The sequence below is a fragment of the Pipistrellus kuhlii genome, unplaced genomic scaffold (genome assembly GCF_014108245.1).
Source record: "Pipistrellus kuhlii isolate mPipKuh1 unplaced genomic scaffold, mPipKuh1.p scaffold_m20_p_1, whole genome shotgun sequence".
In the NCBI taxonomy this organism is placed as follows: Eukaryota; Metazoa; Chordata; class Mammalia; order Chiroptera; family Vespertilionidae; genus Pipistrellus; species Pipistrellus kuhlii.
Genome location: NW_023425404.1, coordinates 72,775,941 through 72,798,224, shown reverse-complemented (window position 1 = coordinate 72,798,224; position 22,284 = coordinate 72,775,941). Strand labels below are relative to the sequence as shown.

At 53.1% G+C, this 22,284-nt stretch overlaps 5 non-coding genes and 1 pseudogene across 5 annotated transcripts; 2 read left to right on the top strand and 4 right to left on the bottom strand.

The window, feature by feature from the left end:
• Position 1: 1 nt before the first annotated feature.
• Positions 2-165, bottom strand: LOC118710850. The gene has a single exon (XR_004985563.1). It is a non-coding gene; the product is annotated as a U1 spliceosomal RNA (small nuclear RNA).
• Positions 166-12,731: 12,566 nt separating this feature from the next.
• Positions 12,732-22,284, bottom strand: LOC118715416 (annotated as a pseudogene).
• On the top strand, positions 20,067-20,230 carry LOC118710846. The gene has a single exon (XR_004985561.1). It is a non-coding gene; the product is annotated as a U1 spliceosomal RNA (small nuclear RNA).
• TRNAY-GUA lies at positions 20,418-20,508 on the bottom strand. Its single transcript is given in 2 exon segments — positions 20,418-20,453; positions 20,472-20,508. It is a non-coding gene; the product is annotated as a tRNA-Tyr (tRNA).
• On the top strand, positions 21,692-21,782 carry TRNAY-GUA. The gene is given in 2 exon segments: positions 21,692-21,728; positions 21,747-21,782. It is a non-coding gene; the product is annotated as a tRNA-Tyr (tRNA).
• On the bottom strand, positions 21,969-22,132 carry LOC118710844. The gene has a single exon (XR_004985560.1). It is a non-coding gene; the product is annotated as a U1 spliceosomal RNA (small nuclear RNA).

Genomic DNA, 22,284 nt, shown 5'->3' with positions numbered 1-22,284 from the left:
CCAGGGGAGAGCGCGAACGCAGTCCCCCACTACCACAAATTATGCAGTCGAGTTTCCCACATTTGGGGAAATCGCAGGGGTCAGCACAGCCGGAGTGCAATGGATGAGCCTCGCCCTGGGAAAACCACCTTCGTGATCATGGTGTCTCCCCTGCCAGGTAAGTATGAGTTGCACACCCCGCCTCCTCCCTCACCCACAGCCACCACTCACCCTTCACACACGGTCACTCCGCTCCGCACGCCCCTGCGCCCCCTCCGCCTCAGGCCCCGAGCGCCCACCGCGCCCGTCGCCACAACAACCCCCGGGCCCTGCCATCTCCGGGTGCGGGGACGTGGGGGCGCAGGCCGCGTGGGCCCGGCAGCCCCTGCGCTGCTGCTCATCTGCATACGCCACGCCCCCGGCCTGACAGCCCGGCGCCGGGTCTCCGGGGTCCGATCCGGGCCCTGCGCGCTGCTGGTCGCGAGGGGACGGGGACCAACCCGGGAGGGGGCCCGGGGCTCGCCGCCCCCGCCGCCCCGCAGCTGTCACGGCGCCTCCCAACCCCCGAGGGTGCGGGCCGGGCCGGGCTCGCTCTCCCTTCCGTCCCCGGAAACCACACGCACCCGTGTCCGTTCCCCTCGGGGCCCAGAAGCGGCGCCCTCCCGTGGCCGCTCGGCTCAGACGGAGGCCCCGTCGGGCCGCGGGGCCGGGACCGGGGGCGGGAGAGCGGCCGCGGTCCGTCCGGGGGGGACACGCGGGCCGGGGCGGGAGGGGGCGCGTCTGGGAAACGGACGGACAGAAACGGCCCCTCGGCCCGGGGTTCGGGGCTTGCAGGCCGCCGGCTTCTCCCTCCGGACCAGCGGGCCCCTCCTGAGGGCCGGAGGGGAAGGGCCGCCCCCAGAGGGGAGCACGGAGCCCGGGCCGCGGGCGCCCTGAGGTGCCGGAGCCCGGGGCAAAGCCAGGCAGGAGGCGCCGAGGGGACAGGGGAGGGCGGTCCCGCTGGACAAGATGGAAAGAAACCACTGCAGATGCTGTTTGTTTGGTTGTTTCAGGAAGTTTCCTTCCTCCGGGTGTATTTCCTGGAAACAAAGGGACCTGTTACCTAAACCCCAACAGGATGATCAAAATCGATAAATGAACCTGGTATGATATTTTTCTCATTTACTCTGCAGACATTTTTCCGTTTTCATCCATTGTCCCTACAACGCCCTTTATAGCAAAGGAACACTCAAAAACCTCAAATTCCATTCGAGGTCCTGGCTCTAGAACCTACTTTAACCTGAAACAGGGCCCAGGCAGTTCTTTGTAGGCATTTTCTGAGACTAGACGCCAGTTATTCTGTAGGAAAGCCACCTGGGGTTGTCCCGTTTCCTCACAATCACGTTCAAGTGCCCATCAGAAACAAAGACTACGTCGTAGGTGATGTTGTAACTGTTGAGGGCTGGCTTGGGTCCCTCCGGAGACATGGTTTGAAGTCCTGGCCCTGGTACTGTTATGCCCAAGTGTCATAAACCCCAAAGACTACCAGGGAGCCGAATCCGATGCAATTGCAGAAGGCCTGTATTTATTTCAGACTAGTCGGGGCTCAGTCCCACTTACACCAGTGAGGGCATGGCGAGAAAGAGAAAGAACTTAACATATTATACCAATGGGTTTTATAGGGAGGGTGGTGCCGCTACCTTGGCTGACCTGATTGGTTGGGTTAGGCCTAGGGTCCAGTTACCTGGAGCTGTACCCGCCCCGCCCTGCCCTCTCATTCCCCCCTTGTCTTAAGACTTAACAGGCCCAATCATGGATGGGACCGTTTGCACTTCTGAAGGGAGCATAAAGTTCCTCCTTCCCGGTGCCCTGATCTGACATTTTGGGGGAGTCCACGAGATGTGTCCAGTGGAGACACAAGACCACACAGCGGGGTCAGGAGTGTCCAGGGCAGAAGTGAGTCTTTCCTCCCGAACCAGTGTATGGGGTGTGGGAGCTCCTGCAGCCGGAGCGGCCGCAAACAAAATTTTCCAGTATCGGGCAGGTTCAGTGCGCCGTAACTTGAGCTTGAGGGGGTTGTCTCAGTCTCGGTCGGATCGCAGAGGAGTCAGCTGGCCGAACATGGGTGTGGTGGACCCAGGTCGCAATGCTGTCCACTTTGAGGGCGGTGGGCGTCGTCAGCACCATGATGTATGGTCCTTTCCAACGTGGTTCAAGCGTCTCCCGGCGGTGTCTTTTGACAAAGACCCAGTCTCCCGGCCGGCTGGTACTGGTGGGGCGTCGGGATCAGGCCAGCCTCGTAGATGGCCTGTAGGCGTGGCCAAATGTCCTCATGCGCCCTCTGGAGCCTTCTTAAAGAAAAAGATATTTCTTGGTTTTCAAATTCAGTTAGCAGTTCTGCCTTAAGATTGGGAATGATAGGCGGGGGCCTACCAAACATAATTTCATAGGGAGTGAAGCCAAGGGTATAGGGTGAGTTCCTCTCCCAGTAAAGAGCATAGGGAAGGAGAGCCACCCAGTCCCCGCCAGTCTCCATGGTTAGTTTAGAAAGGGTCTCTTTTAATGTTCTATTCATTCTTTCTACCTGTCCTGAGCTCTGGGGACTATACGCACAATGTAATTTCCAATTTGCCCCTATGGCCTTGGCTACTGCCTGTGTTACCTGTGAGATGAAAGCTGGGCCGTTGTTCGATCCTATCACAGCTGGGAAACCGTACCTGGGTAGAATGTCCTCCAGTAGCTTCTTAGCAACCATCTGGGCTGTTTCATGCTTAGTTGGGTATGCTTCTACCCAACCAGAAAAGGTGTCTACAAAAACTAGAAGATATTTATAGCCATACTTTCCCGACCTTACCTCAGTGAAGTCAATCTCCCAGTGCACCCCAGGCTTTGTTCCTCTGAGCCAGGTTCCTTTTCCACTTGACCCGGCCCTTGCATTTGTAAGCTGGCAAGTTTTACAGGCTGATACAATTTGATCTATTCTGGCGTCCAGCTGGTGAATTTTGATCTTAGCATGCCGGACCAAATCCTTTAGTTTCCGGGACCCTAGGTGCGTCGATTGGTGTATGTGTTTCAACATCGGGATCCCAAGCTGGTCTGGTAGCAGGAGCTTCCCGTCTGGAGCATACTACCAGCCTCTGACTTCCTTGTTCGTGGGGTGGCTTTTGATTCGCTCTAATTCTTCCTGGTAGTATCCGGGCTGATCCGGCAGAACTGGGTTCCCTGGGTCTGGCAATTGCAGGGCCAGTGCAGGGACTGCAGTGAGGGCTACTTCTTTGGCCACCTGATCAGCCTTCTGGTTGCCCCTGGCTACAGGATTGTTGTTGGCTTTCTGGTGTCCTGGGCAGTGGATGATGGCTAACTTGGCTGGGAGCCATAAGGCAGCTAGCAAGTCGAGTATTTCTTGTTTATTTTTTATAGTCTTTCCTTCTGCAGTCAACAGCCCTCTCTCCTGATAGATTGCCCCATGGATGTGAGCTGTGGCAAACGCATAGCGCTATCTGTAAAGACACTGAGTCGTTTCCCGGCCTCTAGTGTCAATGCCTTTGTCAGAGCGATGAGTTCTGCCCGCTGGGCTGACGTTCCAGACGGCAGAGCCTCTGCCCATAAGGTGTCAGTCTCAGTTACTACTGCCGCACCTGTGTACCTGTGCCCGTTTCTCATGAAGCTGCTCCCACCGGTGAACCATGTGGCCTCTGCATCTGAGAGGGGCTGGTTCGTCAGGTCCTTCCGGAGTCCATGCACCTGTTCCAAAATCTCGGCGCAGTCATGTAGCAGGCATCTAGGTCAGGGTCAGGCAGGAGAATTGCGGGGTTGAGGGCTGCACTGGGGCGGAACCGCACTCTGGGAGGATTTAGGAGGAGGCACTGGTAGTGAGTCATGCGCGCATTACTCATCCATCTATCAGGTGGCTGTTTTAGAACTCCCTCAACCGCATGGGGGGTTGTAATCCAGATTTCTTGCCCTAGAGTTAGCTTGTCAGCATCCTTCACTAGGAGAGCTGTTGCTGCAGTAATCCTCAAGCACGGTGGCCAGCCGGCAGCCACTGGGTCTAGTTTCTTAGACAAGTAAGCTACTGGACGGCTCCAGGGGCCCAAGGCTTGAGTTAAAACCCCCTTCGCTACCCTTTGCGCTCATCTACAAAGAGGTGAAAGGGCTTTGTAATGTCTGGCAGTCCCAGAGCCGGGGCATGTAGGAGGGCCTTTTTCAACTGATTAAAGGCAGCCTCCTCTTTCTCTGTCCATTCAAATGTCTTCCCCTCTCTGGTAGCTTCGTACAGGGGCCTGGCGATCTCAGCAAAACCCGGAATCCAGAGACGGCAGTAGCAGGCCGACCCTAAGAATTCTCTCCACTTCTCTTCGAGAGGTGGGTGTGGGGATCTTTAGGACAGTTTCTTTTCTGGCATCTGACAACCACCGCTGTCCGCCCTCCAAGATGTACCCCAGATAATTTACCCTCTCTCTGCATATCTGTGCCTTCCTCGCGGATGCCCGATACCCCCAGGCCCCCAGGATGACCAGCAAATCCTGGGTTCCTTGTTCACAGTCTTTGGCCGGGTCGGCAGCAATCAGGATGTCATCTATGTACTGTAGGAGGGTGAAGCCAGGGTGCTCCCTTCTGTACTCACCCAGGTCTTCGTGTAGTGCCTCATTAAAGGTGGTGGGCGAATTCTTGAACCCGAGGCAGTCGTGTCCAGGTGAGTTGTCCGCTGTAGCCCTCCTCTGGATCATGCCACTCGAAGGCAAACAAGGGTTGGCTCCTGGGTGCTAGCGGCAGACTGAAGAAGGCGTCCTTTAAGTCTAATACAGTATACCAGATTCTGGTGGGCACCAGGGAGCTCAAGAGAGTGTATGGATTGGGGACAGTTGCGTGTATGTCCATGACTCTTTTATTTACTTCCCGGAGGTCTTGCACCGGTCGGTAATCATTTGTGTGAGGCTTCTTGATGGGCAATAGGGGGGTGTTCCAGGCAGATTGGCAGAGAACCAGCACCCCTAGACTCCGCAGTCTCTGGATGTGTAGCTGAATTCCCTCCCGGGCCTCCTGAGACATGGGGTACTGTTTAATCCTTACCGGACCTTCTCCTGGCTTTAGCTCCACTAAGACTGGGGTCCTGTGAGCAGCTAGTCCTACCCCTCCTGTCTCTGCCCAGGCTGTGGGGAATTCTCGTAGCCATCTATCCATGTTATCCCCCCTTGGGAGCGCCTCCTGGTGGAGGCGGTACTCATCCAGAGTCAGAACGTGGATGGGGGGCCCTCGCCATCGGTGACCTGAGGCCCCCCTTGTCTGAAAGTTATCTGAGCTCCAATCTTGGTCAGTAAGTCCCGTCCTAACAGTGGGTAGGGGCATTCCGGTATTACCATGAAGGAGTGGGTTACCCGGCCCATCCCTAAATCCACTGTTCTTCGGGTAGTCCATGAATACTGGTTCATACCAGTTGCCCCTTGCACCCAGGACTTTTTGCTAGTTAGTTTTCCTTGTGGAGTGCAGAGGACCGAATGCTGCGCTCTGGTGTCAACAAGGAAGTCCACAGGGGTCCCCTCCACTCTAAGAGTTACCCTGGGCTTGGGGAGAGGGTCCGAACCCTGACTCCCCTAATCACTTAGTTCATCAAGCCCCAAGACCTTTACTCGGTCTGTCTTGCTCCCCTTCCCACTGTCTCTCTTAGGACATTCTTGAGCCCAATGCCCTATCTTCTTGCAGTATGCACATTGGTCCTTCTGCAGTTTCCACTTCCCTTCCCCGGAGGTTTCCTTACCCTTCTTTCGATCGCTTGCAAGCTGTCGGAGGCGGAGGTCCCGTTTCTCAGGGGAGTCCGTAGTGGTGGCCCACAGGATCCTAGCCAGGTCTCGGGTCTGCCTGCGAGCCTGTTTATCTTCAGGGGCTCCCGGTTATTGTACACCTTTTCAGCCACCACCAGCAAGTCCTGCAGACTCTTCTCTCCAGTCTATCTATTCTTTGCAATTTTCTCCTAATATCTACAGCAGACTGGTTTATAAAGGCTACAATAACAGCCGCCTTACTCTCAGGAGCCTCTGGATCCATGGGGGAACAGGTGCGGAATGCCTCCATGATCCGCTCTAAAAGGCTGCTGGAGATTCATCTTTCTCCTGCTGTACACTCCCTACCTTAGCCAGATTAGTCGGCTTCCTGGCAGCCGCCCAGAGACCCCCCATTAGAGCCTGGCAGTAGACCCGGAGCCCCTCCTTACCTTCTGCTGTGTTGAAATCCCATTCAGGCCTAGTCAGAGGAAAAGCGGTATCTATCTGAGCCTGGTTGGTGGTAGGATTCCCATCCACGCCTGGAACCAGCTTCCAGGCCTCAGTGAGGATCCTCTCCCTCTCCTCGGTGGTGAACAGGACCTGCAAGAGCTGCTGGCAGTCGTCCCAGGTTGGCTGATGGTAAAAATGATAGAATCCAACAGATTAATAAGTCCCGCTGGCTTCTCAGAAAACTCAGGATTTTTAGCTTTCCAATGATAGAGGTCACTAGTGGCGAAAGGCCAGTAGTGATGGGGCTGATCGCCCCTCTCATCTGGGGACCAGTGGCTCGCAGGGGTAAAGTCTTAACAGTGGAGTTGGCGACGAAGGCGGATTGTTCCCTCTGGGCTCTTTGTCTGGTATAAGGCCGGGCTTCCAGCTCTCCTCATGGCGTCCGCTCCCCTTAATGGGGAAGGGTCAGGTCCCTCCTCCAGCACCCTAGGGCAGTGTTTTTCAACCTTTTTTGGGCAAAGGCACACTTGTTTCATGAAAAAAATCACGAGGCACACCACCATTAGAAAATGTTAAAAAATTTAACTCTGTGCCTATATTGACTATATATAAAGTAATTCTCTTGAATAGGAATCAACTAAACACAAAGAAAGTATTTTATAATTACTTTATTATGAAATATTAAGTAAACAAAATAGTGAAAAATTATAAAATTATAAAATTCTTGTCTTGTCTGCACCTACGGCACACCAGGCAACATCTCGCGGCACACTTAGTGTGCCACGGAACAGCGGTTGAAAAACGCTGCCCTAGGGAACTGATACAGGGGAGGAAAAATTAATTCTTCGTCAGTTCCCCCCTGCAAGACAGAGTAGGGGGGAGCTGATGGCAGGGTGATTTTCTTCTCTGTCCTCTCTGTTCTGGCAAAAATAGGTCCTGGCTCTGAGGGGCGCGGAGCCACGGAGGGCTTATGCCAAAAGGGTGGGATCTCCACAAGGTCCTGCCACGTTATAATGTATGGGAGCTGATCGGGGTAACCTGTCTTGGGATGAGAGACGACACTCCGAACCCGGTGAATGGTAGGGTGATCGAATGTTCCCTCTGGTGGCCATCCGACATTGAAAGCTGGCCACTCACTTGAACAAGTCTGCCATTCGTCCTTCCAGACCTCCATACTAAAATCGTTAGCTCTTTCCTCTTCCTGAAAATGATTAATCACAGTGCTCAAAGGAGTAATCTGAGTCTGTCCCATAACATCCATTCAGTGAGTCCATAAAATAACACATAAAATTACAACAGCCCCCAGGAGAAGAACTCCCCACATCAACATTTTCAGTATTACAACAATTCAATACATTCAGTTAAGTTTTTATAGTAAATTTACAAACAAGAGCAAACTGAAACCTTTCCCTTATACAAACATACAAGCAAACAAACAAACAAAGAACACAGGAACAGACGGGGGCCCCCAAGAACAGCCTTCCAACTCCTTGGAAGCGGCACCTAAAACTAAACGACAGCCTCACGCCGACTACCTCGTCCTGAGAGGGAATTCTATGTCCCTCCTAAAGGAGGATCAAAACGTCTTTGATCTCTCCGGCCCGTGGTCTTCAATAGCGCTTCCCACAGGGATCCCTTCACACACTTTTACCTCGGCCAGACGGGCTCTCCGGATTCAGTGCCCTCAGTCCGACGAGCCCCCATCTGTTATGCCCAAGTGTCATAAACCCCAAAGACTACCAGGGAGCCGAATCCGATGCAATTGCAGAAAGCCTGTATTTATTTCGGACTAGTCCGAGCTCAGTCCCACTTACACCAGCGAGGGCATGGCGAGAAAGAGAAAGAACTTAACATATTATATCAATGGGTTTTATAGGGAGGGTGGTGCCGCTACCTTGGCTGACCTGATTGGTTGGGTTAGGCCTAGGGTCCAGTTACCTGGAGCTGTACCCGCCCCGCCCTGCCCTCTCGCCCCGCCCTTCCCCCTCACCCCGCTCTGCCCTCTCAGTACCTCTGAATGCGACCTCACTTGGAAATAAGATCTATTTTTTAAAAAAAATCAATCTTTATTATTACAAAGGTTCCTCATTTCTTCCCCCCTCCACCAGGTTCCCACCCCATCCTGCGCCCCCTTCCCACCCCCCATTGTCCTCATCCATAGGTGCACAGTTTATGTTCAGTCTCTTCCCACATCCACCACTCCCCCTTTCCCCGAGAACTGTCAGTCCACTCCCCGCCCGTATCTCCGACTCTACTACAATCAACAGCTAATATTATTCACAGGTTTTTCAGTCTCCTTTTTTTGTTGTTGTTGTTTTTTTAAAAAATTAATTAATTTTTACACTTCTAAGAATAAATTTTAAAATCTAATAGTTTTAAACCTTGTTTTTTCTGCCCTGGGAATTGAGAAGCAAACTTGTTTACATGTAAACTTGCCCTTAGGCTATCAAAAGGTGTAGCCATTCAAGTGTAAATGGACACATTTTTTAAAGATAGCTGCTGGTTGGAATTGGATTACCTGTTCTGGGTGGGAATTAAAATTAAGGTGTTAGCTTTAAAACCTCTTTTTGGCAAGAGCTTAAACTTTCAGAACTTTAAATTTTTCAGATAGTAAATCAGTTACTTAGCATTTTCTCAAATCAATAATACCTCCACATGCCCAAGGATACACTTCACACACAAGACATTTCCAAATAGATCAACCAACCTCATCCAGGCCCCGCACAAGGCACTCACAGATCAACACCCCAGCCCTATACTAACTCAACACATCCAGATCTAAGCCTTCATCACTTGATTCAGCAGACCCTCAAGTTCCCGCAAAAGTTTCCAGCCATGTCTGAGAGGCAGCCCTGGGGCGTGGGCAGGCGAGGAGTGAGCTGTTCCAGGCTTGGATGCTTCGGGCCTGGCCTCTGTTGCTCTGGTCCGATCCACAACCAGCTGCTCTGAGTCTGGCCACTGCTGCTCCCGGCCTGGCTGCTGCTGCTCCGGGCCTGGCTGCTCCGGGCCTGGCTGCTCCAGGCTTAGTTGCTGCTGTTCTGGGACTGGATGCTCCCAACCTGGCTGCTCCCGTCCCGGATGCTCTGGGCCTGGACACTCTAGGCCTGGCTGCTGCTGCTCTGGGCCTGGCTGCTCCTGACCTGGCTGCTCTCGACCCGGCTCTTCTGGGCCCAGCTGCTCCGGGCCCGACAGCTCTGGACCTGGCTGCTCCAGGCTTGGTTGCTGCTGCTCTGGGCCCAGCTGCTCCCGACCCAGCTGCTCTGGGCCCAGCCTGGCTGCCACTGCCCCAGGTCTGGCTGCTCCGGGCCTGGCTGCTGCTGCTCTGGGGCCTGGCTGCTGCTGCTCTGGGTTTGGCTGCCACTGCCTTGGGCCTGGCCACTCTGGGCCTGGCCGCCGCTGCTCCAACATTCTGTACTTTTTTTTTCTTAAATGCATTTATGTTGCAATGTTGGCTGCTGAGTTGAGTTCTGTCTTAATCTTCGATTTTTCAAGATCTTCTTTTTATTCTTTCTTAAGTAATTTTACTATCTTTTGCTATAACTTGATTTCTTCACATTGAAAACTTTTTCGGTTTCTTCCTCCTCATCCTGGAAGCTCAACAGGCTGGCCTGCGGCGCCCCTTTGTTCTCCGCAGCCTCCTGTGCTGCTTCAGCCTGTTGCCAGGGTCGGCGCCGCCCAGGAAGCAGCCCCCCTCCTCGGCTCCGTGGCCGGCGATCAGCGGTCAAGGGCCCAGCGGCACCTCCCCCCCCGGGGCCCCGTCGCCTGGCTCCTTGCTGGCACCCAGCTTGCTGGTGTCCAGCAGCAGCTCCCGCTCCTCATCGCGTTCTTCCCAGACTGGAGCTTTTGTCTCCTTCCCGCTAGGGGAGTCTAGCATCAGAGTCAACAGACCGTCCTCTGCACGCAATGTGCGCGACTCAGGGGGCTCCGCTTTTCGCCGCTCCCCTGGGACTCTGCCTCACAGCCCCATCTCCCTCTGATTGAGCCTGGGTCCCCAGGGTCTGGCCTAGGACTGGGGTTCAGAGCAGTTGGGAGTGGGGCTCAGCACAGCCAGAGGTTTTGTTTCTTCCCGCCAGGGCAATCCAGCATCAGAGTCAACATTCTGTCCTCTGTGCACAATGTGCGTGACTCTGGGTCTTCGCTTTTCGCCACTCCCCTGGGATTCCGCCTCACAGCCCCGTCTCCCCCTGCCCAAGCCTGGGTCCCCAGGGTCTGGCCCAGAACTGGGGCTCAGCGCTGCTGGTTCTGGGGTTCAGCCCAGTCCGGAGCTTTTATTTCCTTCCTGCTAGGGAACGCCAGGCAGACACCCAGCCTTCTCCTCCTCTCTGGCTCCGTCCTCTCTGTGCGCGAGCAGCATGCCTCCGTACCTTAGGCTTTTTCAGCTCCTCTGATTTTCCTTCTGGTTTTCTCTTTCCTTCTTGTTGTAGAATTTTCATTCAGTTGACTACCTGTAGCTCTGGGCAATGTCCACTTTATATTTTAGTTGTATTCCATTGAAATTGTTGTGTGCAGCTGCGGCTAGGTGTTTACCTGTGCAGCCATCCTCCCCACTCTCTCCGGAAATAAGAATTTTGCAGACACAACCAAGTTAAGGTGAGGTCGCCAGAGTGGTCCCTAATCCACTAGGACACCGTTATCCCAAGAGAGGAAAATGCCACTTAAAGACAGAGGCGCACAGCCCGGCTGGTGGGCTCCGTGGTTGTGTGTGTGAACGAAAGGAGCCACATGCTAACCTGACACGCTCAGGGGAGACCTGCGTGGCAGTCTTGCAAACTCAAAGACCTAAAATAACCACAAAAGATGGTTTGAAAATTAGGTGGTGAGGACGTCACTCTGGATCTCGTGGCTCAATAACAAACAGGTTATAGCGGGTAGTCGTGTCCTGGGCCGATATTTTCCCTGACAAAGATCAACTTAGATCTTTTTTTTTTTTTAAATATATTTTATTGATTTTATACAGAGAGGAAGGGAGAGAAATAAAGAGTTAGAAACATCGATGAGAGAGAGTCATCGATCAGCTGCCTCTTGCACACCCCCCACTGGGGATATGCCCGCAACCAAGGTACATGCCCTTGACCGGAATCGAACCCGGGACCTTTCAGTCCCCAAGCCGATGCTCTATCCATTGAGCCAAACCGGTCCCAGCAACTTAGATCTTCTTTACTGAAGCCCATTTGCCTTCTTGCCTCTGTGAGATATCTGTGAGATGTCTAGTCAACTTGTAACTTCCCTTTCTCTGGAGCCCCTAGGGCACAACCAAATGTGGTGGGCGCCAGGACAGATGCTTCAAATTCCTTCTTTCTCATGTTAATTGTCTTGCACTCACCTATGTAAGCGCCCATCATGTTACTTTTTATTCAATCCCAGGGTTTCCCACCGCTTTGCTTTGCTTTATCCTGACTCCTTAATCCATCACCAATGAATTTCATGTAACCCACTTATGTCCCTCCTTTGATTCCTATCTATAAATAGAAATGTAACCCACCATTCTTCGGAGCTTTATCTCAATTCATTGAGGTTCTGCTTCCTGCAAATGTCGACAGTTTGGCTCAAATAAACTCTCTCAAATTCTTTACAGGTTTCAGTGGTTTTTTCGTTAACATGTATTGACCTATGAACATGGAGGTCACAGGTTCAATTCCCATCAGGGCACATGCTGGGGTTGTGGGCTCAATCCCCAGTGTGGGGCGTGCAGGAGGCAGTTGATCCATGATTCTCTATCATCATTGATGCTTCTATCCCTTGCTCCCTCTCCCTGCCCCGCTGAAAGTAAGCAAAAAATACATATATATTTTTTAAATAAAGACATAATAAAGGGGGGAAAATCAAAAATCCCTGGTTAGAGAAGAGGATGATGAAGAAGAAGAAGGAGAAGAAAGAGACACACAAGAACTCCATGTGATGACAGAAAGGACTGGAGTGATGTAACCAGAAGCCCAGGATTGCCTGTCGTCCCTAGAAGCTGGGAAGAGGCACGGAGAGATTCTACCCAAGTCCTAGTGGGAGCATGGCCCTGCCGACACCTTGATTTTGGATCCCAGCTTCCCAGAACTGTGAGAGAACAGAACCTGTTGTTTTAAATTACACAGTTTGTGGTGGAGGCTTACCCTAGAGTTAATGAGGCTTCTGACCAAGCAAGAAAGCCGGCAACACAGAAAGCGAGCCGTAATCTTCATTCTGGGGGATGGTTTTACCTTCTGTGTTTTTTTGTTTGTTTGCTTGCTTTTTTTTATTATTATTATTGGTAGAGAATGAAATACAGGGTTTATGGTGGCAGGGGCGGGGGGGGGGGGAGCAGCCAGGGTCTAAAGACATTTGGGAATTTGAGTGAAGTATAGGCTGACCACAGGCAGGGCCTGGGTGTGTAGGCGGCCTGAATGAGACTCCTACCACTCAATCCTAACACAGGAAGCTAAGGTACCACTGTGAAATGCTAACTTCCACACAGAAAGTAAGTCAAAGAACTGAAATGACCAAAAGAGGAGGTTCCAGCGCAGTGGTTTTCAGCAGGGAAGCAGTACGACCTTTACAAGCGGACCAGGGGGAAGGGGAGACCAGCCGTCAGCGGGCGGGGCCGGGGATGCTGCGTGCTCAGAGAAGGACTGTCCTGCCTCCAACACCAGGGGCCCCGCGTAATCTACCTGGGACCAAGCAAGGATGGGGCCACGCTTCCCCTCCGCTACCTCTCCAGTCGGTGCTGGTGGCTTGCCAGGAAGTTAAGTGCAGCTGTGGGGACTCGTGGAGCCGGGAGCGCCCCAGGAGGCCTGCAGGCGGCTGCTGCTCGGATCCTTTCCCGCTCGGGCGCGTGAGCTGCGGCTAATTTATGGTGAGGTCGCCCCTCTGGATCTCGTGGCTCAACTGGGTCTGTAAGTCACTCAGCTTCTTCTTCAACCCACGGAGGGCTGAGAGGACCCTGGTGCCAGGGCGCAGAGGCCACAGGACTCCACGTGGTAGGAAAACCCCCCGGCTTGCCACCGGGGTCAAAGGGAGCCTGGGACTCATCTTCATCCAGCTCCGAGTACCCGCTCTTTGGACACTCCTCTGGCTTGGGGGACCCTGTGTGTCGGGAGCCGGAAAAGAATTAGTGACTACATCTTAAAAGACACCTCCATCTTAGACACTGAGTTTCTGACTTACCAGAACTTACGTGACAAGCTGCGGTGTGGCAGTTAACTAGAAACAATCTAAATGCCTAGCAGCATATCTGGCCATGGAGAAAGGCACACCTGTTGTGATAACTCGCCCGGCCCCGGAGAATCCCGGCTGTATCCTCCCCCACAGACACATCCTGCTGATTCACAACCCTCCCCGCCCTGGAATGTCTCCGCGGCAACTTCCCCCTACAGCCTGTGTACATATATTGCGGCTGCAACAAGTAAAATTTGAGGCTTGATCAGAACCCTGTCTTGCCTCCATTTCTCCGCGTCTCCTGTCCTCCCTCATTCCTTTCCAGGTGTCTCCTCGCTCCCACGTTGCTGTCCAGCTGGCCGGGGCACCTGTGCGCCTCAGGGCACTGTCAGGATCATATTCCAAAGCCACCCTGCAGGCGGGTTGGGTTCCCCTGAGCATGCTCCTTGCCAAAGCCCCTCTTGGCACAGGCGCCGGAGTCCCAGCTCCTGGCCCTCCCACAGCTGGGCGATGAGGCTGTCTTCCTGGCCCACAAGGTCACTGGGGTCGTTATCCGGTCCCGGGATGGGGATGTCCCTGGAAGGCCCCGGGGGGTGAGGTCTGCAGACGCACGTGATGAGTGAGCCTCGCAGAGCACTGGGCAGAACTCCTCGGGCGCACAGCAGCCGGTCCACCAGTCCTCGCTAGTGAGGGGTCAACCCAAGCCTGTGAGCGATGAACTCGTCGTGAAGGACCGAGGAGTTGGCGCCCATCTGAACCCAGTCAATGGCTACTATGGGCCCCTCGGCGACGAAGACCCTCCGAACAGAACTGGCCACCGCTAGGTCCGTGTTCTCCATGACGACCTGGACACCCTCCGCGGCGAGCTCGGTGATCCGCACCGGGGGCTGGCTGCACCGGGCATCGCGCGCCCCACCTGGCGGGCCGCCGGCATCAACCCTGCAGCGCCCCTGCCTTCTGGTTTTTTAAAAATGCAACACCTGCCGAAACCGGTTTGGCTCAGTGGTAGAGCGTCGGTCTGCAGACTGAAGGGTCCCAGGTTCGCATTCCGGTCAAGGGCATGTAATGTACATTGGTTGCGGGCACATTCCTGGTAGGGGATGTGCAAGAGGCAGCTGATCAATGTTTCTCTCTCATCGACGTTTCTAGCTCTCTATCTCTCTCCCTTCCTCTCTGTAAGGAAATCAATAAAATATATTTAAAAAAATAAGTAAAAAATGCAACACCTGCTTTGGCAGGTGTGGCTCAGTTGGTTGGAGAGACATCCTGCACACCGAAAAGGCTGCGGGTTTGATTCCCGCTCAGAGCACTTGCCAAGGTTACAAGTTTGATCCCAGGTTGGGGCACACACGGGAGGCAACCGATCCAATTCTCTCTCTCTCTCTCTCTCTCTCTCTCTCTCTCTCTCTCTCTCTCTCTCCTCCTGCTCAAATTGCCCCCCAATTCCTCATTAATAAACATATCCTTGGATGAGGATTTTAAAAAACACACAAAAAAGTAACACCTGTGAAGCACAATGAACTGAAGCACAACAAAACGAGGAGAGTCCGTACTTGACTGTCACAGCCCTAAGCACTGAATGCGTGTCCTCCGCCGGGCACCACGGCTGGAGGCGCTGCGGCCAGGGTTCAGGTGTTGGCGGTGTTAACACTGACTGCCCGGTTAAGGGGGTGTATCAGTTACCCAGTGCTGTGTAACCCAGGGCCCTGACGCAGTGATTTGAAATAATGACCCTTTGTTTGCTCACAATTCTTTGGGTGGGCAGTCCTGGCCGGGCTCCGCGGGGCAGCTGGTTCTCCGTGTCTCCGGTCTCCAGTGGCATCTCTCAAACGGAGGCAGCCAGCAGGGGCCCGGGCGGTCTCTGAGGGACCTTAGCTGACCTGGTTCGTCTTCATCCAAAGACTGACCCTGGCTTCCTCCAACAGCTAAGCCAGCCTTCTTCCCATGGGGGCCTCAGGCCGGTCAGCAAGTGAGAGCAAGCCCCAGGGAGAACATGCTTTCAACCTTCTGCTTGCCTCATTTGCTGCTGTTCCATTAGCACAGCAAGCCACAGAGCCCAGTCCGGAGTCGCCATGGAGGGCAACGCAGCAGCACATGGGTGCACGGGGCCGGGCTGCAGCCGTCTGCCTCTGGAGGTGTTTACCAGGTTTGCCCTTGTGATTAATAAGTGACTTGTGTGGAGATAATTTTTTTAATATGTATATTTTTATTGATTTTTTACAGAGAAGAAGGGAGAGGGATTGAGAGTTAGAAACATCAATGTGAGAGAATCATTGATCAGTTGCCTCCTGCACACCACCTACTGGGGACGTGCCCGCAACCAAGGTACATGCCCTTGACCAGAATCGAACCTGGGACCTTTCAGTCGCAGGCTGATGCTCTATCCACTGAGCCAAACCGGTTTCGGCATGTGGAGATAATTTGAAGGTAATTTGTAAATATCCTGTTCCTCAGCAATCTTTATCGCGATAGTCAAGTCGCCAAATCTTTCTTCTCTAACTAGAGGCCAGGTGCACAAAACTCATGCACAAAATTAGGGGTGGGAGTGGAGGGGTCCCTCAGCCCAGCCTGCAGTCTCTCCAATCCGGGACCCCTGGGGGATTAGGCCTAAACCGGCAGTTGACATCCCTTTCACAATCCAGGACCACTGACTCCTAACCGTTCACCTGCCTGCCTGCCTGATGGCCCCCAACCACCTCTGCTTTAGCCCCACCCACCATGGCTGCTGCCTCTGCCTCACCCCTCAGCTGCTGCATCTTCCTCCAGAAGAACCTCCGGGAGGTCATTCGGCTGTCCGGTCTAGTTAGCATATTACGCTTTTATTATTATAGATTCAGTCATTCATTCTATACTTATTCATTTATTGGTGGTGTTCAATTAATATGGACTCATGGCTGTTATTCGGTAATTTATACTCCTTCAACATTTTTATTCATCTGGACGTTCAAATGTTCTGCGATCGGGCCTATGAAAGCCCCTTTGAAGCGGCTGCCTCTGGAGATGTTCTCAGACTTTTTGGAGCATTTCCTTGTTCTCTGGCACAGCATGTTCCAGGCTCATCCAGGGAAGGGGTCCCCTTTCCTTGCTCCTTGAAAACCATCTGTTTCTCCAAAGAGCCCGGTTCTTTCATTGGGGAACGGCATTTGGGAAGCAAGAACAGCCCACCAGGTGTGTTTATTGTTATACGTGGATCGGTCTTAGCCTCCAGGAAATACATATATTCCCTACACATGTCTAGATCTATTAAAAAGAATGAGGCCCTAGCCGGTTTGGCTCAGTGGGTAGAACCTTGGCCCACGGACTGAAGGGTCCCTGCTTCATTATGGTCAGGGCATGTACCTCCATCCAGGCTTCCAGCCCTGGCCCCCTGGCCAGGGGCCTGCGGGAGGCAACCAGCCATGTGTCTCTCTCACATCAGTGTTTCTCTCTTTCTCTCCCTCTCCCTCCCTCTCTTTCTTTCTTTCTTTCTTTCTTTCTTTCTTTCTTTCTTTCTTTCTTTCTTTTTGATGCCACATAGATTTTTTTAATGCTAGCATTTTTTTTGTCAGAGATCAATGTTACATTAACTTGAATATAGTTGCCTTTTTAAAAATATATATATTTTATTGATTTTTCACAGAGAGGAAGAGAGAGGGATAGAGAGTTAGAAACATCGATGTGAGAGAAACATCAATCAGCTGCCTCTTGCACACCCCCTACTGGGGATGTGCCCACAATTAAGGTACATGCTCTTGACTGGAATTGAACCTGGGACCTTTCAGTCTGCAGGCTGACACTCTATCTACTGAGCCAAACTGGTTTTGGCATAGTTGCATTTTTAATTATGAAACAAGTTATAGACAAACCTTATAAGCAGGGTTTTGGTTATTTAACACAGTCAAATTGTAATTCCAATTACAGACATTCACATAGGATATTCTTTAGCTACTGAATAATGGCTATATATTGGTGAGAAAAAGAATTAATAATACTTTCTAGTTATGACATTTATCAATGACAATTTTCAATTAATTAGGTCAAAAACAAGTTGGCCATATTGTGTTTACAAATAAATATATCACTATGGTTGTTGTAGGTATATGTGTGTATATATTTTTCAGATAGCATTGAACCCAAGTTGACTTTAAAAGGAAATCAATTAGCCGAAACCGGTTTGGCTCAATGGATAGAGCATCAGCCTGCGGACTGAAGGGTCCCGGGTTAGATTCTGGTCAAGGGCATGTACCTGGGATATGGGCACATCCCCAGTAGGAGGCATGCAAGAGGCAGCTGATCGATGATTCTCTCTCATCGATGTTTCTAACTCTATCTCCTTTCCTCTCTGTAAATTCAATAAAATATATTTAAAAAAAATAATAAAAGGAATTAGACATTGTACCATACATCATCAGGGTGTCTTTATATAATGCTTTAATGTCAAATAAAGCTTAAAGTTCTAGTCCATTGGAGTAAGCAGTCTTTGAGTGTGTTCAGCCATGGAAAATGGGTTACAGAGTGTGTCTCATCTGTTTATTTTTCAGTAACTTTTAGATCCATGTTTCTAAACTGAATTCAGGAGAGCACAAGGGGGAGCTCTAAGCTTCTCTAGCCTCACCGAAGGACAGTCCCTCCCCCAGCCGTGGCACTGAAGTGTTCCAATCACAGGCTTCTTCCCTGCCATCCCACCCCTTCCCTGCAGAACTAACTTCTGGATGAACTGCTGAGAGAATCACACTCTACTCTTTCTCATCCTGCCCTGCCTTCCCCACCCTCCCTGGAGGTGGGAAAGGGGGACAAGGAGCAGGAGAGTCCCTACCGAGTGACAAGACGACGCAAGCTGGGTGACAGGATGAGAAAACCAACAACTAATGAAATTAAATCAAGAGGGAATTTGTTGTAACAAAAAGAACACCATAAAGAGTATTGGGGGGGGGGGGGGAAGAGTATTCAGTCTTATAATCTAAAAAAGTTCAAGAGTAAGACAGATGGTGGAATGGGGGGTTGAGGACAAATATGTGAAACCTTAATCAATAAATAAATAAATTTTACAAAAAGACAGATGGTGCCAAAACCGGTTTGGCTCAGTGGATAGAGCGTCAGCCAGCCTGCGGACTGAAGGGTCCCGGGTTGGATTCCGGTCAAGGGCATGTACCTTGGTTGTGGGCACATCCCCAGTAGGGGACATGCAAGAGGCAGCTGATCTATGACTCTCTCTCATCAGTGTTTCTAACTCTCTCTCTCTCTCTCTCTCTCTCTCTCTCTCTCTCTCTCTCTCTCTCTCTCTTCCTCTCTGTAAGAAACCAATAAAATATATTAAAAAAAAAAAAAAAAGACAGATGGTGCTCTAAGACAGAAGGACCTGAAGTACTAGTAGTAGTAGCAGTAGTAGTAATAAAAGGCAATGCTATTCCCAGCCAGGAACTCCACTTTACTTTTGCTTCCAGAAGAATAAAACTAGTTGTGCCTGTCCCTGAGACTGCAAATGAAGCGGAAAGGGCCCGCGAGCTTTATTTACATGCTCAAGTCTTCAACAAGAAGAGAACTGTAACTGCATTCAATTTGTTGTGTTTTCACCAGTTCAGCAGACTGTCGTCCAGAAATCCGGTTGGATCAAGGTTTTCTTCTCCAGCTTCTTGTGGTTTCTGCAAAGAAGCCAATAGCAGAGCCGCTGCAGTCTGGGAGAGTTAGGAGGCAGGCCTCTACGGGGAGGCGGCATCAGCGCCCGGCCGCCGGGGCGAGCGGGGTGAACCACAGGCGCCCCGCGCCGCGCAGCCCCCGGGCCGGGAAACCAGGCGGGTCAGGACCGCGGGCCTCGGCGGGCCACCCCGGGCTGAGCCGGAATAGAGAGCCCTCCCCCTCTTTCTAAACTGCAGAGGAGAAAATATCCTTGGATGAGGATTAAAATAAGGTTAATAATAATGAGCCCCTACTGGTGTCTTCAATTCCAGTTTCCCACTTAAACCCACACCCTTCCTCCTTGCCCTCCCACCCACACTGGACTCCCAGCACCCCTGTCCTCACTGACTCCTGCAGTTCACACGGCATCTGACAGACTTGTTATCCTCGCAAAGCTGTGAAACGAACCTACTGCAATATTGCTTGTCAGTTCTTTTCCTTAGACTTGGAGATGCTTGTAAGTTAATATACTGGACTGAAAACTCACTTTGGTTGTCTCTCTCTGTGTGTGTGTGTGTGTGTGTGCTTCTCTTCTATTTTCACATTTTTCCTGGACACAAGGGAGCATATTTCATATATTTATTTATTTATTTTCAATGAATCATACCCAGAAATAGCAGCAAACCGGCCCTAACCTGCTCCAGGCCACAAGGCAGCCAAAGACAAAGGAAACGACCTGACTCCCAAACGGTGATCTCCCGCTGGGGAAAATTTTAGAAAAAGGACGGTGAGAAAATGGAGCCCGAAAATCTAACTTTAAACTACAAACTAATGTTTATTTCAACAAGAAAGCTCAGAGCAGATCTCCCCCAAGTTTTCTCCCCTGGAGTCGCGCAGGGCCCATGTCAGAACGCACAGAGAGGGCGCCCGGGAGGGCGGGCCAGGGGCGTGGCGTATGCAGATGAGCAGCAGCGCAGGGGCTGCCGGTTCCACTCGGCCGCGCCCCCACGTCCCCGCACCCGGAGATGGCAGCGCCCCCGGGGTTGCTGTGGCGACGGGTGCGGTGGGCGCTCGGGGCCTGGGGCGGAGGGGGCGCAGGGGCGTGCGGAGCGGAGTGACCGTGTGTGAAGGGTGAGTGGTGGCTGTGGGTGAGGGAGGAGGCGGGGTGTGCAACTCATACTTACCTGGCAGGGGAGACACCATGATCACGAAGGTGGTTTTCCCAGGGCGAGGCTCATCCATTGCACTCCGGCTGTGCTGACCCCTGCGATTTCCCCAAATGTGGGAAACTCGACTGCATAATTTGTGGTAGTGGGGGACTGCGTTCGCGCTCTCCCCTGGTTCTCTCGTTACAAAAGTCAGACGCAAAGTTTTTGTCCTGTTAACTTACCTGTGCTTTTTCCCACGGCTTAGCTTTTTCGTCTGCTCTTCCTGTGGCTTTTTGCAGCTTCTCAGAGTCCTTTCCAGGCCTTCAAGATTCATTCACTTAGTGCAGTACAGCCTTTAGGCGCAAAAGCGCCAAGCACCTCCTTCGAGCCGGAATCGAACCAGCGACCTAAGGATGTCCGCGCAGACGCCAGCCTACAGTCCTCCGCTCTACCAGCTGAGCTATCGAAGGGCGCGCCTCCAGGGCCCCTCGTTACTTTTTCTTGAGGTGACGAGGCCCGGGCACCGGAGAGCCCGGCCTAACCTGCCCGCGATGGGCCCGAAGTCCCCTGTGCAGAGCCGGGCGCACCGCCCGCGCTCCTTCTCTCCTCTCCCCTCTGCCCTCTGCCCTTTCCCGGGGAGGAGGGCGGCCCCACTGCAGTGGATGCCTGCCAGCAAACCGGCTGGCCTGACTTGCCTTCACTCCCTCCGGCCCCTCTGAGACGCCCAAATCCCTCTGCACAGAGCGCCGCTTTCCCCGCTCTGCCAGCAGCTGCTGATAAAATCTGCTGCAGCGCTTCCCCTGCTGTCCCCGCGCTCCTCTGCGACCCGCTCCAACTCAGAGAGGACCCGAGGGCATTTGCCCCCCCCCCCCATTTTTTCCCTCGTCTATTCGAACTCATTTTCAAGTCACCCATCCTTTCTTGCAGGTTGATAAGTGCTAAGGTGCTAAATAAGAAATGGTGGTAATGTGCATTCATGGGTGGTTTGAGTCTGAGTGACACACTGTGCTGCATTCAGAATAGGTGGTAGCCGAACCTCGCTGCACGAAAGCCCTACGTTTTGTAGACAGAAAGCAGGTTAACGCGCTGAGCCCGAGCGGCCAGGCTGGGGGCTCTCCCTGCAGCCCGGCCAGGGGCCAGGGGCCAGGGTCGTGCGCCCTCTGCCGTCTCCGCTCGTGCTGCTCCCGCACGCACACGGGGGCCCCCAAATGCCCTCGGGTCCTCTCTGAGTTGGAGCGGGTCGCAGAGGAAGCGCAGGGACAGCAGGGGAAGCGCTGCGGCACATTTTATCAGCAGCCGCCGGCAGAGCGGGGAAAGCGGCGCTCTGTGCAGAGGGATTTGGGCGTCTCAGAGGGGCCGAAGGGTCTCTGTGTAGAGTCGGCGGAGAAGAGGAAAACCACAAAGGGTGGGTGGGAGTGAAGGCAAGTCAGGCCAGCCGGTTTGCTGGCAGGCATCCACTGCAGTGGGGCCGCCCTCCTCCCCGGGGAAAGGGAGAGGGGAGAGGGGAGAGGGGAGAGGGGAGAGGGAGCGCGGGCGGTGCGCCCGGCTCTGCACAGGGGGCTTCGGGCCCAGCGCGGGCAGGTTAGGCCGGGCGCTCCGGTGCCCGGGCCTCGTCACCTCAAGGAAAAGTAACGAGGGGCCCTGGAGACGCGCCCTTCGATAGCTCAGCTGGTAGAGCGGAGGACTGTAGGCTGGCGTCTGCGCGGACATCCTTAGGTCGCTGGTTCGATTCCGGCTCGAAGGAGGTGCTTGGCGCTTTTGCGCCTAAAGGCTGTACTGCACTAAGTGATTTTTAAGGCCTGGAAAGGACTCTGAGAAGCTGCAAAAAGCCACAGAAAGAGCAGACGAAAAAGCTAAGCCGTGGGGAAAAGCAGAGATAAGGCGGCAGGACTAGGAGAATTTTGACGTCTGACTTTTGTAACGAGAGAACCAGGGGAGAGCGCGAACGCAGTCCCCCACTACCACAAATTATGCAGTCGAGTTTCCCACATTTGGGGAAATCGCAGGGGTCAGCACAGCCGGAGTGCAATGGATGAGCCTCGCCCTGGGAAAACCACCTTCGTGATCATGGTGTCTCCCCTGCCAGGTAAGTATGAGTTGCACACCCCGCCTCCTCCCTCACCCACAGCCACCACTCACCCTTCACACACGGTCACTCCGCTCCGCACGCCCCTGCGCCCCCGCCGCCCCAGGCCCCGAGCGCCCACCGCGCCCGTCGCCACAGCAACCCCCGGGGGCGCTGCCAT